This window comes from Silene latifolia, chromosome 9 (genome assembly GCF_048544455.1).
Source record: "Silene latifolia isolate original U9 population chromosome 9, ASM4854445v1, whole genome shotgun sequence".
Lineage (NCBI taxonomy): Eukaryota > Viridiplantae > Streptophyta > Magnoliopsida > Caryophyllales > Caryophyllaceae > Silene > Silene latifolia.
Window position 1 is genome coordinate 87,988,135 of NC_133534.1, and position 19,922 is coordinate 88,008,056.

At 41.8% G+C, this 19,922-nt stretch overlaps 1 non-coding gene across 1 annotated transcript; it reads left to right on the top strand.

The window, feature by feature from the left end:
• The first annotated feature begins 7,444 nt into the window (after window positions 1-7,444).
• Window positions 7,445-7,551, top strand: LOC141604433 (small nucleolar RNA R71). Its single transcript, XR_012526133.1, has one exon. It is a non-coding gene; the product is annotated as a small nucleolar RNA R71 (small nucleolar RNA).
• The last annotated feature ends 12,371 nt before the right edge of the window (window positions 7,552-19,922 follow it).

Below are 19,922 nucleotides of genomic sequence, written 5' to 3' on the forward strand. Positions count from 1 at the left end.
CGGGTCCAACGGTGGATTCCAAAGTTGTATTATGTTCTTATACTAGGATAGGCCACACTAGGACCTTTTTATTTACGTATTGCATTCTTTTATTTTTTTTTGCAACGATAATATGCATCATATTCCGCCTAAAAACCAAACCACCTATTTATTGCATGAAAACTGACACATATAGAGGTCACGAGTTAGTTTTCATTGACATTCTCATGTCACACGTTTTAAAGCCATCATCTGAATTAATTCATTCACGACAGACGCTAGTTATTCGTTCACTTAAAATGAATTAAAACTTAGTTGATGGGATCTTCCTCGTATAAACAAAAATTGAGAACGGTCTTTATAGGTCAAACTCCAATGAGTCCCTTCTTCGTCGGTAGGCATAATATGACCCCTTCTACGTCGGGTAAGTTGGAACCGATTGACCTATTTTACCTCAACACTATGGTCACTAAATGCGATCCTGTGACTATGGTGGACTATAGATAGGATTTACGGAAATCTATCGACCAAGAGTTCTTCCGGAAGAATTAGCTAAACAGTTGGCTTATCAATTTACAGAAATTGAGTATTGGGATCACTTGTATCATTCTTGAGGGAGATCAATTATGCAAGTGCGAGAGTCTACATGTTAAAATGTATTTTAAATAGACTTAAATCACCTCGATGAGTTGCTTATTTCGTTTTGTTTTTCTTTCTTTTTCAGTGTAGATCACGTATTTTTAAACTGCAAATAACAAATGGCTGGTTCTACGATAACCCAATGCCAAGTGCCACATTGGACCGTGAGTCCACGGCCGGATCTTCATGAATCAGATGAATCAGTCTACTCGATGAAGAATGATGGATCAAACTTCGCGGACTGGGAGGCGGCATTACGGAAATGCGCGCTGGCGCCGACGGAAGCTCAAATATCTCTTAGAGCCCATCCCGGCAAACCCAGGTCCCACGGCTAGAGCTGCGGAAATCACCAAGTTTAATGATTTCTGTATGGAAGCGGGTGCGATTAAAAACGTACTCATTTTTGCAATGGAACCCAATTTGCAGAAATGCTTCATAGCCCATGGTGCAAACAAGATTTTCACCACGCTCACTAAGGAATTCTCGAAAGCACCGAGAATCGTGACCTATGAGCATACCACTCGCTTCTTTGATGCGAGACTCCAGAAGGGCCAACCGGTTAGCCCACACATTCTCAGCATGATTGAGAATGTCGAGAAGCTGGAGACCTTTAATTGCAACATCAGCGAGAACATTGTTATCGACCGCATACTTCACTCACTCCACGATGGTTATTCGCAATTTAGAGCGAATTACTATATGAATGATTTGAAGAAAACTCCCCATGAACTCCACTCCCTCCTCGTCATGGACCGAGAAGGACATGAAGTTCGGTGGGAGCATGAAACAGGATGTTCTCGTTGTGTCAAACAAGGGCAAGGGTAAGGGCAAAGCTCGGCAAACCTAGCAGTGAGGTAAGGCGAAGTTCAAGAAGTCGGGTTCGGGTAAGAGTGGGCCTGGTGAGTCGAGCACCTCATCAGGCGTGACAAAGAGCAAGAATGAAAACATGGAATGCCATCATTGCCACATGACTGGGCATTGGAGACGCACATGTCCTGTTTATCATGAGGACTTAAAAGCAGGTCGTGTTAAACCTGTTGGTATGTCTTCTTCTTCTACTTTTATTCATATGATTGAGATTAACCACGCAAGTTACGGAACTTGGGTACTTGATCCTGGTTGTGGTTCTCATCTGTGTAATCATGTGCGGGGGCTCCGAAACATCGAACCCCTCGTAAAGGGTGAGGTGGACTGCGTGTTGGGAATGGAGCAAGAGTAGTTTGCCATCTCAAAGGGGACATATGTGATCCAGCTTCCCGGTAGATTTGAGTTGTCATTATATGATTGTTATTATGTACCTAGTCTTTCGAAAAACATTATTTCGGTTTTCGCACTTGATAAACTTGGTTTTTCATTTGTAATAGAAAATAATACTTGCATTTTCTCATTACAGGATATGATTTCTGACAAGGCGAGTCTCCATGAACGGAATTTATGTTTTAGATCGGACCACCGAAATATTACACGTAATGAATAAAAAGTTAAAGGTTGGTGACAAAGATCAAACGTATCTATGGCACTGCCGTATGGGACACATTAATGAGAAACGCGTTAAACAGCTCATCAAGAATGGAGCTATCTCGGCCTTTGATTTTCAATCATTTGGCACGTGTGAATCATGTCTCATCGGTAAGATGACTCGGATTTCCTTCAAAGGTGTTGGAATGCGCGCTGCTGACCTATTAGGGCTCATACACATGGATGTATGTGGTCCTATGTCAATCACCGCACGAGAAGGCTATAGGTATTTCATCACTTTCACGGACGATTTGAGTAGATATGGCTATGTCTACTTAATGAAGCACAAAAGTGAATCCTTTGAGAAATTCAAGGAATACCAGAATAGGGTACAGAACCTATTGGGTAGAAGGATTAAAACACTGCGTTCGGATCGTGGTGGCGAGTATCTTTCTCACGAGTTTGATCAACACCTAAAGGACTGTGGGATTGCCCTACAGTTAACTCCACCTGGAACACCTCAGTTGAATGGTGTGTCCGAACGGAGAAATCGAACACTACTTGATATGGTTCGATCCATGATGAGTCACACGATTTTACCTGATTCATTATGGGGTTATGCTCTTTTGTCAGCCGCTCTAATACTTAACCGAAGTCCGTCTAAAGCTGTTGACAAGACTCCATATGAACTATGGAAGGGAACAGTCCCTAACTTGTCCTTTATACGGGTTTGGGGCTGCGAGGCTTATGTCAAGTGGAGACACGAGGATAAGCTCGGCCCGCGATCGGTCAAGACATACTTTATAGGTTATCCTAAAGGAACACTTGGTCATTACTTCTATTCGCCAACCGAACAACATGTTTTTGTTGTGGCTAGTGCGACATTCTTGGAGAAGGAATTTCTCGAGAATGCAAAGAGTGATAGAACCTTCGAACTGTCGGAGATTCCAGAACCAAGTACCGAGCAATCATTGGAGGAATCTATTCCTACAATCCCGGTTGCGGTAAACATTCCTGAGGAACCTAGGAGGTCGGGAAGAGTCTCTATTCCTCCGGACAGATACATTGGTATGGTCGAGGAACATGACATAGATGACGTTCTACTCTTAACGAGTAGTGAACCCGCAACCTATAAAGGTGCCATGACTAGTTCTGACTCAAAGCTATGGCTTGAGGCCATGCAATCTGAGATGGACTCCATGTATGAGAACAACGTGTGGGATCTTGTTGACTTACCTGCTAAGGTTCGTCCCCTTCAATGCAAATGGCTTTACAAGATAAAGCATTCTGTGGAAGGTCAACAAGATATCTACAAAGCACGACTAGTTGCTAAAGGTTTCACCCAAGTGCCAGGTTTGCACTACGATGAGATTTTTGCACCCGTAGTCATGCTGCGTTCCATTCGGATTATCTTAGCGATTGCCGCTTTTCATGACTATGAAATTTGGCAAATGGACGTGAAAACCGCCTTCTTAAACGGCTTTTTGGAGGAAGAGTTGTACATGGTACAACCCGAAGGTTTCATCGATCCAGTATATCCTAAGAAAGTGTGCAAGCTTAAGCGTTCCATTTATGGACTTAAGCAAGCATCAAGGAGTTGGAATCATCGCTTCGACCAAGTGATAAAAGAAAATGGATTTACTCGATCTGTCGAGGAACCATGTCTATATATCAAGTCGAGTGGGAGCAAGATTGTCTTCCTAATATTGTATGTTGACGACATACTCCTGATTGGGAATGACATACCTCTCTTAACTTCGGTGAAAGTATGGTTGAAAAACCATTTCCAGATGAAAGATCTGGGAGAGGCACAAAGAATTCTAGGCATCCGTATCTATCGAGATAGATCACGACGGATGTTATCTCTCGATCAGAGTCTTACATAGACAAAGTCCTAGAGAGATTCAGCATGACTAACTCCAAGAAGGGGTTCCTTCCTATGGCTCCAGGGGTGCATTTGAGCAAGTCTCAGGCACCAGAGACACCGGAAGAGAAAGAGCACATGACATGGATTCCTTATGCTTCGGCAATAGGATCAATCATGTATGCCATGATATGCACACGTCCGGACGTGGCATATGCATTGAGTATGACAAGTCGATTCCAACAGCATCCAGGTGAATCACATTGGTTGGCTGTCAAGAACATTCTTAAGTACCTCCGGAGGACTAAAGATTGGGCATTGACTTATGGAGGCTCTCAACAGCTGACTATGCGCAACCAAGATTCTGCAGATGCTAGCTTCCAAACGGATCGAGATGACTCGAAATCTCGGTCTGGATTCGTTTTTACTCTTAATGGCGCTGCGATCACTGGAAGAGTTCGAAACAAACTGTTACAAGCAGATTCTACGACCGAGTCCGAGTACTATGCCGCGTGCGAAGCTACAAAGGAAGCGATATGGATGCGTCAATTCTTACATGGGCTCTCAGTAGTGCCTAGTTCGAATGACCCGATCACCATCTATTGCGACAATAGTGGTGCCATCTTCCAAGCTAAGGAGCCAAAGTCTAGCAACAAATCTAGACATGTACAACGGAAAGCTCATCTAATCCGAGATTACGTGGAGCAAAAGGAAGTAGTGATAGAAAAGATTGCTACAGATGATAACATAGCAGATCCTCTCACTAAAGCATTACGACAAGATAAGCATGAAGGGCATGTTAATTCCATGGGAATCAAACGTGTTCCTGAGTTGTAGTACTCTTTTATGGATTAGATTCATTCTCCTTTGTACTCTATACGACATCATCGTTTTGATATTTTATATATATATATATTTTGTTTTTCATGTGGAATTGTACGACAATTTTGAACACCACAAAGTGAACTGAACAAACATCATATCTTTTTCCGTCCTTAATTGCCCCATGAGCTGATAACTCTGGCAATTATTTTGTGACGTTGGTTGATGGTGGGTTCAACGAGCCATAAGTCAAAGTTGGTGACCAATCACGAGAGGCGATTTATACGGATATTTCGTAGGACACCATTGTGACATCGACGTGGAGTCCTAAATGTTTTATAACATTTGCTGCCCGGTCGTGGATAGGACTTCCATGGTGATCCTTAGAGTCGAATCTTTTGACTATCGACTGTCTCTTGAGACTACGGCAGATTTTGGGTGACTTTGGTTTCTTTCTCACGGTCATCCGTAACAGGGGGCCAAGTAGATTTTTTCTGGGTCATTTCATGTTGTGCTTAGATCGGAAGGAGTCGTGTTGAAGGAAATATTCAGCCTTTATCAGGTACTCGATATTTCTCAGGGCCACTCGAGGAGTCAGAATGAAATGCATGGCCATGCTCGGATACGGATTCATTTTATCAGTTAAGTTACTCTCTAGTCGGGGAAACCACTCTAGATACAGATCGATTGTAAAATACGACCTTTGTGGATCCAGATCTGCAAATTGTTTTACATTGAGTGGGAGAAATTTTAAATGAATATGAGAATCGGTTATCGCACATACACTTGTACGGACAAGTGGGAGTTTGTTGGAGCTTGTGTCCTCCAGTTAGTGCGGATAACGTCATTGCACATACACTTGTACGGACAAGTGGGAGCTTGTTGGGGTTGGTGTCCTTAACAGTTAGTGCAAGGACTTATAAACCTCTAAAAGGATCAAAGGGCATACTTTTGGTATTATTATCAGTTGATCCACGTTTATCAATAACGGTTGGCTTGCTAGATAAGTTTGACGTTATTGTCATACAGATGGCGGTGATCAACTGGTCCCTAAAAGTCACACCTATAGGATACGTTTGAGAGATGTGACGGTATGAAAATACAGTCATGTAGATGCCAAATTTTGACTAACCAGTTAGTCCGAGTTATTTGACTAGTAATTAGTCAAAATGTGATGTTGAGATATTATATTTAATACGGATTAAATATTATGGGCTAAGGCGAATTAACCAGTTAATTCGTAAAATTAAATATAAGCGTTTTATATTTGATTAATGTATATTGAATTTAATTATACAATATCGTCTTTGTCGGACATGTATTAATACTTCAACTAACCCGTATTATTTGTTGATGTTTTAATAGCCGATAACCGATGACGATTTATAATGAAACCGTGTCATATACATTTAGCGATTTTCGGGTCGGACCACGAGTTAAACTTAAGGAGAAAATGGAAGCTCATTTCCTCCTTGATCCACTCGGCCAAACCGAGATTAGGAGAACAAAAGGAGAACTCCTCCTCTTGTTTTAACCTAATCATCATTAGTGAAAAAACTAGGTTTTTGGAGATCAAGCTTTCTCTGAAACCGAGATCTCACATCTCGAGAAAAACTCACAACAAGTTCTCCCAATATTGCAAGTCAATCGGAGAACACGTTCTAGCACAAGGGCATATCTCGGACAAATCTTGGGTGCAACAATTAGGAGGGAATCTCTGTTGATTTATGTTCTTTACGCCGCACTATAAGGACCCGAGGTTGATTCTAATTCCTTATCGTTTCTATATTGTATTTATGTTTTATGACGATATTCGCATGTTAAATTTACGTTATAGTCCTAAATTTAAAGGGTATTATACGGATATTTACCCACATTTGTCTTTGTGAGCTTGAAGATGCAAGTTGAGTCAATTGTGTTTCCAACATCTTGGTGTGAGCTAGAATGTTGTTGATGGTGGTTTCTTTTGCTTGACTGTCTTTTTGCATTTGAGTGAAAAACACTTGTTGATTCTTTTGCATTTGAAGGACCGCTTTTTGAACATCGAAACCTTGGTCATTTTGGTGATTGTATGGATTTTGGTTTTGGTAGCCTTGGTTTTGGTTGAAAAAGGGTCTTTGATTTTGGTTTCTCATGGGAGGTGGGGTGTATGTTGTTTGAGGGTTTTGGACATTTTGGCTTTTGTATGAGAGATTTGGATGAAACTTGGTGTTTTCATTGTAATAGTTGGAATAAGGGGTACCACTCTTGTATGCTTGGAAAGCATTCACTTGTTCATTTGTTCCCCTACATTCACCTTGGTCATGTCCCAAAGTTCCACAATTCTCACATATCCCACTTGGGATTGATGAGGATGCTGTCATGGCATTAACATGATGCTTTGGTGATTTTAAGGCTTCCTCAAGTCTAGCCATAGCTTGTTCAAACTTCAAATTGATTGTGTCAATGTGAGCACTAAGTTGAGCACCCAATTGAGTAACGGAGTCCACTTCATGCCTTACTCCTCTAGTAGCCTTGCGAGGTGTACTATATTGTGAGTTATGGACCGCCATTTCCTCAATCTTGTTCCATGTTTGATTGTCATCAACTTCGGTGAACATTCCATTTGATCTCATGTTGAGAATGTTCCTTGAATCTTCATATAAACCGTTCCAATATTGTTGTACCAAGAACCACTCGCTAAGTCCATGGTGAGGACATGAGCGACAAATTCCCTTGAACCGCTCCCAAGCTTCATACAAAGATTCTTCATCCCTTTGCTTAAAACCCGTAATTTGAGCTCTTAGCATGTTAGTCTTTTCCGGTGGGTAGAACTTTTTGTAGAAAGCTAGAGCCAACTTCGTCCAAGAATCTATTCCGAGAGTGGCCTTATCAAGGCCCTTCAACCATTGTTTCGCGGTGTGGATTAGAGAAAAAGGAAATAAGACCCATCGAAATTGGTCTTGAGTCACACCGGTTTGAGAAATCGCATCACAATAGTCACAAAAGGTTTCCATATGAGAATGAGGGTCTTCACTAGGCATCCCCCAAATTGGCTCCTTTCGACTAATTGGATAAAGGCGGATTTGGCAATAAAATTTCCTGTCAAATGTTGTGGTGTGGGAGTACCATTTGGTAGGTTCTCCTCGGTGGGTACGGAATGTGATGAAAATTTAGGCATTGTAGGTTGATTTTGTGGGGTATTTTGTGTTGGGTTATCCTCACCTTCTCTTGCAAAAGGGTTGATGAACTCAATAGTTGGTTGAACAACCTCACTAATACCTCTCAAATTCCTCCTAGCAAATCTCCTATTGTTTGTCAAGGTCCTTTCAATTTCACGGTCAAAAGGTAACAAATCACCTTGTGACCTTCTAGACATGCAAAATATCAAACAACTCGAAAACAATTAGAACAAACCTTGAGGAGTTTTAATTCCCCAAGGCAAAGAAAGACACAACTAATAACAATATAAGAAAATCTAAATCAAGTAAACACCGTCCCCGGCAACGGCGCCATTTTTGATCGGTCCGTTTCGGGTTCACAATTTAATAGATGTTGTCGTTGGGTCACGTCCGAATCAAAACACAATTTATAGCTTCCCAAACAACTCTACAATTAGTAAAGAGGCAAGTAAAGGTCAGATCCCAAGGGACGGGAATTGAGATGAGATTTCTATTGAAACTAGTGGTGTCTTAGGGGTGTCACAAATTGGGTTGATGTAGAAGGTCACTAAACTAAATAGCAATGGAAGTAAATAAGCAAGATGAATTAAAAGGATTGTAAACAATTGATAAAAAGCACTAGGGTGTCATGGGGTCATAGCGAAATCATGGGAATTGATCATACAAACATGTTCTCAAATTATAAGCAAGCAATTATTGTTGTGATGGATTGAGTTGGGTTATATCTTACAATCCTAGGAAAGTTTGGGTCCCGGAGCCGAATCGATTAGATTGTACAACACCTACAAATCGACTTAGTCTTCCCTACTCAACAACATGCATGGTCTAATGAGACTCGAGTTGGTTTATGTCTTACAAGTCTCGTTGAAAAGATAGGTGATAGGTAAAAAATGCAAGGATTCATAGGCTCACATTTCATCAAACATAACATGTGCATTAGTTGAGATCAAAACAAGCAAGCAAATAAACCATGAAAGCATATTAATTTAAGCATGAATCATTCCCCATGTTGGTTTCCCCTAATTACCCATTAACCCTAGCTAGGTCACTACTCACTCATTATCATGTTGATCATGCTACCAAGGTTGTCAATCATACCAACAAAAGGAAACATGATGAATAAATGAAAGTAATTAACAATAATTCAAGAGGATTTAAGAGAATTATACCTACTAATGATTCCAATAATAAAGCAAAGAATAAAAGAAGTACTTGATGCTTGATTGAGAGGTTGTCAATCCCCCAATAATAACCCAAATAATCATCAATTACCCAAAATAAAGGATGAACAAAAGAGAGATTAAGGAAATAAAACTTGTATTAGAACTTGATTAATTGTTGATTATAATACTAAAGAGAGATTTGATTGATATTAACTACTCTAAATATTGATAAGAAGAACATGCTCTTCTAATTAGACTAATGGGGTATTTATAGTGGAAATTAGGTGGATGCATTAGGGTTACTTAAAGGCTAAACTAGTAATTACACTTTTTAGATTGAGCAGGGAGGAGCCGGTATTTTTCGAAGGAAGGGCTTCTTTCTTTGTAGCTTGGAAAAGACGAAATTTGGCTGCACTGGAATCCGTGCGTATTGGAGTCGGGACGGGCGGATTCAGGCGAGGGAAGACGAGCGTCTTTAGGAGAATCCGGGCGGATTCTGTGGCTGCTGTCCGGGCGTCTTTGGAAGAAGACGCACGGATTGTGCTTCAGGAGGACGGACGGATTGTGGACAATCCGCTCGGATTGTAGCTAAGCACTATTTCTTCTTCTTTTCTTCCCTTTTCTTCATAAAATCCTTGGGGATTTCCTCGGGGATGCAAGGATCCTTTCTATATTGCTCATCTACTATCATATGTACAAAGGCCTTCTAATCTTGTCTCTCCTTGATGCTTGGTCATTGAATTCAATCAATTTAGTCTTGTTTTGCCATGAAAATACAAGATTTGCACTCCTTTCCTACCAAGGGATCAAAATCACAAAGAATATGCAAAACAAAGGACTAAAGACAATAAATGACCCAAATATGCACTAAAAAGCATGGGAACAAGGCTAATTCGGGGGCTAAATATGCGCTAATTATGGTCACATCACTTCCTCCCAAGCGCCCCCGTGGGCCCCCCGCTGTCCACAGGATGGCCTTGTCCAGGGCGTACGAGAGTCATTTTAGGCATAGAATCCTAAAAGGGGGACGAGTCCTTATCTTTAGTACCTATGTCAAACACCGCTTTTTGCCTTGATTGACCTAGGTATAAAGTGGATTCGAACGGGTTTGAAGCATCCCACAAATGCTTGGTGGTGACTCCTAACATCTCTACATCGTTTCGAGACCTTTGCCGAGATGAAACCGAACGATCTAAAGCGATCCGGCCGAAAGCAAATTTTACGCCACCGAGCATGGCTTTTAAAATACCGCTTGTTAGGCCCAGTTTAGCCTGGTCTGACCATAACCTGGCCTGACTCAACAAGGCTGATTGATCAAGACAAGAACCGGACAAATCTGATCACTATTTAGCTGCTGAAGAGTATTGTGGCAAGAAGACTACTAATTCCTGGAAAGGAAGCCTGATAGTCAGTATATCCTAGCTTGGCGGAGTACTAAAAACAGCCTGGATTAAGCAGATAAACAAGAAATGCGATTATATAAGCCAGATAACCACACCCTATTCTCAAGGAAGACCAAGTCCAAACCTAAAACTATCTAATCCATGAATCTGGACGGAAAGAGGAAAAGAAGCTAAGGACTGGTTGATTTGAGAACAGGTCAAGCGAACTAATAGGAAGATTGCCCTATTATTCCGGCAACAACTCCTACCTTTGGGGAGAACGTTATACATTTATAACGTTATTCATTGTAACGTTGGGAAGACAGTAGAGAACTATAAATAAGAGAATTTAACAATTGTAAAGGAGATTCACGATCAGTCAATCTTACATATACTTTATCTATTTATTCTTGAGCATTCAGATATTCGTACAATATTGTGTCAGGTCTATCAAAATAATAACAACATCATACTTTATACTTATTTCTCTCTTTATCATTCATTTACACTATTCTAATCTGATAGAACTAGATACCCTGATCACTACGTAACTAAGCCGGATCCCTTCAGGAAAATCTTGCTAAAACAATTGGCGCCCACCGTGGGGCATCTAGTTCTTCAACCAATAAAATTCTCCTTATTATCTCTCAATTAATATTCACACACAAAAATGGTGGAACTCACCGCTGAACAACAATTAGCGGCTGCTCTGGCCAAAATCAAGGAATTGGAAACAATCCAAGAGAAAGCAGCTCAGTCAAGCAGTAAATCAACAGTGAAGGAATCGAGTCTAGCTGAAGAAGAAATTGGAAAATCGGGCTTCGGGCTCCAAGACCAGATTCGAACCAGGAACCCCATTCTCATCCATCATCAAAAACATAGACTTCTCTAATTTTGGAACCCCGGAGAAGGATACATTATCCGGTACTCCAACTATTCCCAATGATGAGACAAACAAAACTGAAGCCGCAATAATGATGGCTATGCTTCAGGAAATCCAAAAACTCCACAACAAAATAGAAAATATACCCGGAGTACGGACCACCGTGGGTGAAGTAGAAGTTGATGACCTTATGGATTCACCCTTTGCGGATGAAATTGCAAAGATTGATCTACCAAGAAATTTCTTGTCCCATCCATGAGAACCTATGATGGAACTTCGATTCACAAAATCATGTTGCCATATTCAAACAAAAAATGTTGGTTGCCTCAATACCCAGTGAACTCAGGCAAGTCTGTATGTGCAAAGGCTTTGGCACAACCCCGACTGGGCAAAGACTACAATGGTTCATCAATCTCCCAAATGGAGGTATCAAGAATTTTGCAGAATTGATCAATGCCTTCAATCAACAATTCGCAAGTAGCGGAGATATGGCCAAGAGACCAAGCAACCTGTTCAGGATAAAGCGACTTCTGAAGAATCTCTCAAGGAATTCCTGCCGATTTGTCAAAGAAAAGGTGGCCATTCCAAGATGCGATGAAGAAAAAAGCAGTAGAAGCATTCAGGCAAGGAGTCCCGCTCGATGGTGATATTTATGCAGATCGACCAAGAAAGCATGTCCAACCTTTGCCACCGTTCAATCCATCGCCTTAGAGCATGTCAGATTAGAAGAAGACCTCAACTTCAGGACGAACTCATCCGGAGGAAAGCAGGGCTATGGACATACTAACAGGAAAAGCTCCTACCGTAAAGGAAGCAATCCCAGATCGGCACCATATTCCGGGCCGAACGATCCGAAGTCAATATGGCACAGAACATAAAGGTAACCTCTCTAGCCTCCCAACTATTCCTGAATATAACTTCTCTATTAATACTGCAGGATTAATCAAACGCCTGGAAAACCACGGGAGATGCAATCGGATGGCCAAAGAAGTCCGACAATCCCGGGAAGGATCCAACAAGATGGTGTGACTTCCATCAGGACATCGGACACACCACGGAAGAATGCATTCACTCGGAAACAAGTGGCATATCTTCTAAAGAAAGGCTACTTAAAAGATATAATCCAGCAGCCAAAGAATAAAGATGAAGGACAAAATAAGAGAGACCCGGAGAAGCAAAGAGAGACCCTCCTCCTCCTCCTCCCATCTATGAAGTTAAATTCATAAATGGAGGATCGAAATCGTGGTCCGACCGACTCTGCGAGCCCAAGAGGATATCCAGGGAATCCGGACTTCAACCTCCTCCCAAGCCCGTGTCATTGCCTGCTATCACCTTTGATGACTCGGATCTACAAGGAATATCAGGTCTACACCATGACAGCCTGGTAATCACTATGCAAAATCGGCACGACCAAAGTATCAAGAATCCCGATAGATGGAGGAAGCTCAATCAACCTGGTGATGCTTGACGTCCTTAAAGCTATGAAGATAGACGAAAGCAAGATCATAAAGAAATCCAGCGTCCTGGTTGGATTCAGTGGAGAAACAAAAAACACCCGGGAGAAATCGGCTTGCCTACCTATGTGGAGGGCGTGGCTTCATATGAGAGATTTGGAGTAATGGATTGCTTGTCCTCGTACAATGTAATCTGGCGCAGACCATGGATCCACAATGTCAAAGCAATCCCATCAACATATCATCAATGCGTGAAAATTCCAACAGAATGGGGGATAACCACCATCAGAGGAGAACAAAGGACGCTCAGAATGTTACACTCAGGCTTTGAAACCCTCAAAGTCGGGTAAGTCCCTTGCATAGCAATTAAAGTCACTGTCGGGAAGAATATATAGCACAAACACAGATGGAAACAGGAGAAGTCATATTAGACCCAGAATTCCCGACAGAAAGTACTTGTAGGGTCGATGCACCCGACTCAATTAGACCAAATCTGGTCGACTTTCTTAAAACTAAAATGTCTTGTTTTGCTTGGTCACATTTTGATATGACTGGTATAGATGCTGACGTTATTACTCATAAGTTGAACATTGACAAATCCTTTAAGCACGTACAAAGAAAAGAGAAGAAAATTTGTCAGAAAGGCACGAAATTATCAACCAAGAAGTTGACAAGCTACTGGACATGGGAATGATCAGGGAAGTGATGTACCCGACCGGCTTGCAAACGTGGTAGTCGTCCAAAAGAAAAATGGCAAATGGAGAGTCTGTGTAGATTACACGGACTTAAACAAAGCCTGCCCAAAAGATCCATTTCCCCTACCACACATCGATGCAATGGTAGATGCCACCGCAGGCCACGAAATGTTGACATTCATGGATGCCTCCGGTAGATTCAATCAAATAAAAATGCATCCAGCAGACCAGGAAAGCACAACTTTCATCACTGAAAGAGGTATATATTGTTATCTTTGCTATGCCCTTTGGATTAAAAAATGCGGGTGCAACCTACCAAATGCTAGTCAACATGATGTTCAAAGATCAGATAGGAGACACCATGGAAGTCTATATAGATGACATGGTAGTCAAATCAAAAAAGCGAGAAGACCATGTCAAAGATCGGAAGTAGCCTTTCAAATATTGGAAAAATTCAATATGAAGCTCAACCCACAAAAATGCCACTTGAGTCTCGAGGCAAATTCTTGGGCTACATGGTGACAAAGAGAGGAATAGAAGCCAGCCCTGAGCAGATCAAAGCTATCCTGGAGCTAGAACCACCAAAGACAGTCAAAGATATACAAAACCGATCGAAGGATAGCATACTGAAAGGTTCATTTCAAGATCATCGAGAAAGATGCAAATCGTTTTATAACCTGCTAAGGAAAAACAAAGACTTCCAATGGACCCCGATCATCAGCCGCCTTTGAAGACTTGAAAATATATCTATCCTCCCCCTTTACTCGGCAAAACCAGTCAAAGATGAAACCCCGACAGTATATCGTCGATCCACAGCTTCTTTGTCGGTGCGAGTCCTGGTCAAAGAAGCAGACGGACAACAGCACCCTGTCTACTATGTAAGTAAAAGTCTACTGGATGCAGAAATCAGGTATGGATTACTAGAAAAATATGTTTTAGCTTTAATAATGAGTTGCACAAAATTAAGACCATATTTTGAGAGTCACCCTATAATAGTTAGAACAAATCTTCCTATTAAGTCTGTACTTAGGAGACCAGAATTGTCCGGACGAATGTGCAAATGGTCAGTCCAGCTAAGCACATACAATATAACGTTTGAACCAAGGACAGCAATTAAATCACAAGCACTAGCAGATTTTGTGGCTGATTTTAGTCCAACCCTAGAACCTGACCTAATAAAAGAAGTAAATAAACTGACCAGCGACCAAACGGACCTAGAATGGACCCTATTTGTCGATGGAGCAGCCAATACAAGAGGCACAGGCCTAGGTGTAGTACTAAAAACACCACAGGGGGATAAGATAGTACAGGCTATAAGTTGTGCATTTGAGGCCACCAACAATGAGGCAGAATATGAAGCCCTAATAGCCGGATTAAAGGTATGTATTGATCTTGGTGTGCAAAATTTAAAGGTACGCACTGATTCCCTTCTCGTCTCCAACCAGGTAAATGGCATATATACTGCAAAAGACCCCAAAATGATGCTTTATCTAGATGTTGTTCAAATGCTAAAATCAAAGTTTAAAAACTTTAATATTGACCAAATTTCCAGGGACCTAAATACCCAGGCCGATGCCTTAGCCGGCCTAGGGTCCAACTTTAGTCCCCTTGATTTTGACAAAATACCCATTGTGCATTTATTAGAACCTGCAATAAACAAACAAGATGAAAGTTTCCCAATCTACATTGCTAACTCGTGGACGAAACCTTACTATGACTGGCTACAACAGGGAATCCTACCCTTAAATAAGCAAGATGCCAGAGCACTGAAAATAAAAGCTGCTTCATATACTATTATTGACAACGTGCTTTTTAAGAAATCGCAGGCCGGACCTTACCTCAGATGCCTGGAACCACGGGAAGCGAGCAGATATTATCGAAATCCATGAAGGATACTTGTGGAAATCACAAAGGTGGAAGAAGCCTGGCAAGCAAAGTACTCAGAACAGGATATTATTGGCCCACCTTAAGAGCCGATTGCCTCGGATTTCACTCTAAATGCAAAGCCCGTCGATTCACGGACCATATATCCATCACCATCCGAGGAACTACATTCCATATCCGCACCCTGGCCGTTTATGAAGTGGGGCATGGATATAGTAGGAAAACTACCTCAAGCACCCGGACAGAAAGTTTTCATGCTAGCAATGACCGATTACTTCTCCAAATGGATAGAAGTTTGAATCATACGGGCAAGTCAAGGAGAAAGATGTCATAGCATTCATCAAACATAATATCATATGTAGATATGGCATCCCCTCCGAAATAGTATGCGACAATGGCACACAATTTGTGGGAAAAAGAACAGTGAAATACGTGCTCAATGGAACATCAAACCGGTAACATCCACGCCAGGATATCCAAAAGCCAACGGTCAAGTGAATCAAAGAACAAAGTGGTGATCATTTGTATAAAGAAAAAGCTGGAAAAAAGAAAAGGTAGATGGGTCAAGAGCTCCCCCGGTCCTTTGGGTGACGTGAACCACGCCTAAAACATCCACGGCCAAACCCCTATTCCCTGGTCTATGGATGTGAAGCGTAATTCTACCGAGGTGGACATTCCATCGCCAGGTGTAGCCTAAACACAACAACAAACAACATACCTCTAATGGAGGATAGCCTGGACCTAACGGAGGAGCTAAGAGATGCAAAGAAGCATCGATTAGCAAAGATACCAAAGAAAGAGTTGCGAGAAGCTACAACAAATCTGTCAAAGCCAGGGTATTCAGGGTAGGAGATCTCGTTCTCAGGAAAGTTTTCCAAAACACAAAAGAAAAGAATCTTTGGCAAATTGGCTCCAACCTGGGAAGGCCCCTATCTCGATTGATTCAATTGTTGGCCGGGGAGCCTATAGACTACAAACCCCGGACGGCGAAATGATCCCCAGAGCCTGGAATATTACACATTTAAAACTATTTCACATATAGAATATATCGCACAATCCAGGTATAACTTTTTACTTCAAATACTTCTTGCCTGGAACATACATGTATGATACTTGCAATTACATGAATAAATGCCGTATATGATTTCCTCAATTTATATGTCCAAACACTTATCTGTATTCTCACATTCATTTAGCGAAATCTTCAACACTTGTTTTACATATTGCATTTTAGTTAAAACAAATCTCAAAGATTGGGGGCCACCCCCACCAAATATCCAATCGATACCCAAAATTGGTTGCAAAATAGGCCTTTAAATATCGAGCTCAACATACAAATCCGGAAAATCTATTCCTGAATTGTATGACATAGGTGGGTCATAAGCCCTCCAGGCATGTGCAACAACCCCACCCATAACACATAAAACGCCTGATCGATCGAATAATCGCTCGATCGATCGAATAATCGCTCGATCGATCGAATAATCGCTTCGATCGATCGAATAATCGCTTCGATCGATCGAATAATCGGCGAGATCAAGACATATCCAACATCAAAACCTTATCAAAACACAAAAAGAAACAAAACAAAGACCAAATATTTATTCATCCAAAAGACTGGTCCCACCTAATAATCATCCATCCTGGGATATTCCCCCTGGATGGGCCAAAAAATTCCTTAAAAATCTAAATATTCATTCCAGGGACATTCCCCCTGGATAGACCAAAACCCAAAAGAAAAACTAAGTTACTTTTGAGCCGAAGAATCGACTCACAACCATCCACCTTCTCCCGATCACCGGACTTTGCCTTGGAAGGAGGGGAATCCACTTCTTCTTCTTGACCCATATTGGCCAAATCGGGATATCGAGCATCCAGTAGTCGTCTCATCTCGGTCCGGATTCCAATCAGCCCGATCGATTCTCGGGTCCCTCATAGCATCAACCCGACCTTTTCCGAAGAATCTACCGAGCTGCATCACCAACCTCGCCTCCACTAACTCCAAAGCAGCAAGCTCTTCATTCTTTTTCAACCGATCCGCATTGCCCGCTTCTCGCCTCCAACTCACACCGTGACCTTCTCAAAGCATTTTTTGCGGCTACCTCACAAACTATAGCGACCCTGGTTGACTCCTTAGCTGCCGCCAACCGAGATTGGAGCACCACTTCATTACCCCTGGATGAGTGCAGGTCATGGTTTAGCCTATCCGACTTTTCCTCCAAGTCGCTAACCTTGGCACGGGCGTCCCTAAGCCGACAAGAGCTTGCCCAAAGATCCAACCCCGCATACATACAAAATCAATTAGGCAAATACAAGGTAAAACAAAAAACATATAAACTATAAACAGATCCCTCTACAACTAACCTCCCTAGCCTGGGAAGCGAGTTCGCAGACCCTTGTTACAAGAGAAGTCGAATAGAAACCACCCGGGTAGATGAATCAAGGGTACTAGCAGACAACAGTTGATCGCTCATCCTTGCAGAAAACTCATCTATCCGAGCCCGGGCATCATCCATGTCATCAATCCTAGCAGGCACCTGCCTTATACTCCTAAGTGGCTGAGCCGGGATAGGCTGTTTCCCTCCTTCCTCCTCTTCCAGAATATCATCCTCTCTCTTCCTTTTTTGAGCCTGGACGATCTCTGGGGACACTATCCTGGGCGGATCTTGAGGAGGCTGGATATCAGAAATCAGGATATCCAAAGTCTTGTCACTCCCACTAGTTTCCTGGCTCTTGGACTGTTCAGCAATCCTAGCCACCCCAGCCTTCAAATCCTTGGCAGAAAAGCTAGCCACCCTAGCGAGAAGACCTAAACACCGGATACATAAAAATATACGTAAATATCAAACCAAAAAGCAACAAGGAGACAAATGACCAAAATAAAAGCATGCGAAGACGTACAGAAAGAGCAAGAGAACTAGGCTTGCCTTTGGGTACTACGACCCCGATCGCCTTGGTCTTCATATACCGGGCAACAATTCCCTGCCCAAGCAGGCTGGCCAAGTCCTCTCTTCCTCAGGAATGGCAAGGAAAGCATCTATCCTTGCAATGGCCTCCTCATCCAGAGGATCGTGATTCCAATCAGGAGCTACAAACATTACAGAAACAAAATACACAGGTAAGATTTATATACTTCACTCTCACTCAATATAATCGCAAAATAAAAATACAGAAACCTACCACTCTCCAAAGGAGGATATCTCGAGTAATCAAAGCCCGATCCCCAGTCTCAGTCCGGATAAACAGGAAAGTCTTTGCCCAACTCTTGTCATCTCCAGAATCCAGGTTAGTAATTAATGGAGTCATCTTTGACTTAATTCTCAAATTAAAACGACCAACAGAAGGATTTTTAAAATGATATAATGCCTTAATATCATTGAGAGTAATCACAAGATTGTGTTTAGCGCATAAATTTTCTATGGAATGAACAAGTTTCCAAACCATCGGCATAATTTGAAAAGGTGACACTTCCATAGCACGGATGGTGTCAATCATTAAGGGAGTAAAAGGTAACTTACAGCCTGCTTTGAATGCCCATTCAAAAATACAGAACCAACCAGGTGATACCCAGTTAGCCCTAATGGACAAGACTCGAGAATCCATACCTCGGTCGATTCAGAATTATTTTCTTCTCCCTTAATATCTTGTCATAATTAGTTTTCAACAAGTTCTCTTCAGGAAAGTAAGGATCCAAAGATTGAAGGGCGGTGAATACTGAGAATCCACGATATTTGAAAGCCACAGCCGAGCGGGAGGATCAATTACCCTTACCTCCTCCTCTTGAATATACGTGGGTTCGGGCTCAACAAGATAGCAGCAGCGCTCTCTCGGGAAGCGGGCGTCTTTTGGCTCCCATATTTTCAGGTTGTTTGATTTATTGAAATTGTCGAGAATATGCAAAGTAACAGAACAAGATTACTAAGAAGAAGGGAAGAAATTCAGAAGAATTTTAGAAGAGTTTTAGAAGAATATTCAGCAAAGAAAGTGGAGGAAAATTGATCTTGCCCTAAATACCGTATTTATAGAGAAGTAAATAACGGCATGAAAAAACCTAGGAATTGTAAAACTGTCAGCATGATGTCATGTAGCCGTTGCAGTCTTCAACGGTAAATAGGAGTCTAAGAGTCACTAGATGAATGTGATTCTCTTTAATTAGTTAACCCGGTAAAATTGACATCTCACCCCTGGCCGGATCCAGCACGGGTAAAATGTCAAGGGGCAATTGTTAGGCCCAGTTTAGCCTGGTCTGACCATAACCTGGCCTGACTCAACAAGGCTGATTGATCAAGACAAGAACCGGACAAATCTGATCACTATTTAGCTGCTGAAGAGTATTGTGGCAAGAAGACTACTAATTCCTGGAAAGGAAGCCTGATAGTCAGTATATCCTAGCTTGGCGGAGTACTAAAAACAGCCTGGATTAAGCAGATAAACAAGAAATGCGATTATATAAGCCAGATAACCACACCCTATTCTCAAGGAAGACCAAGTCCAAACCTAAAACTATCTAATCCATGAATCTGGACGGAAAGAGGAAA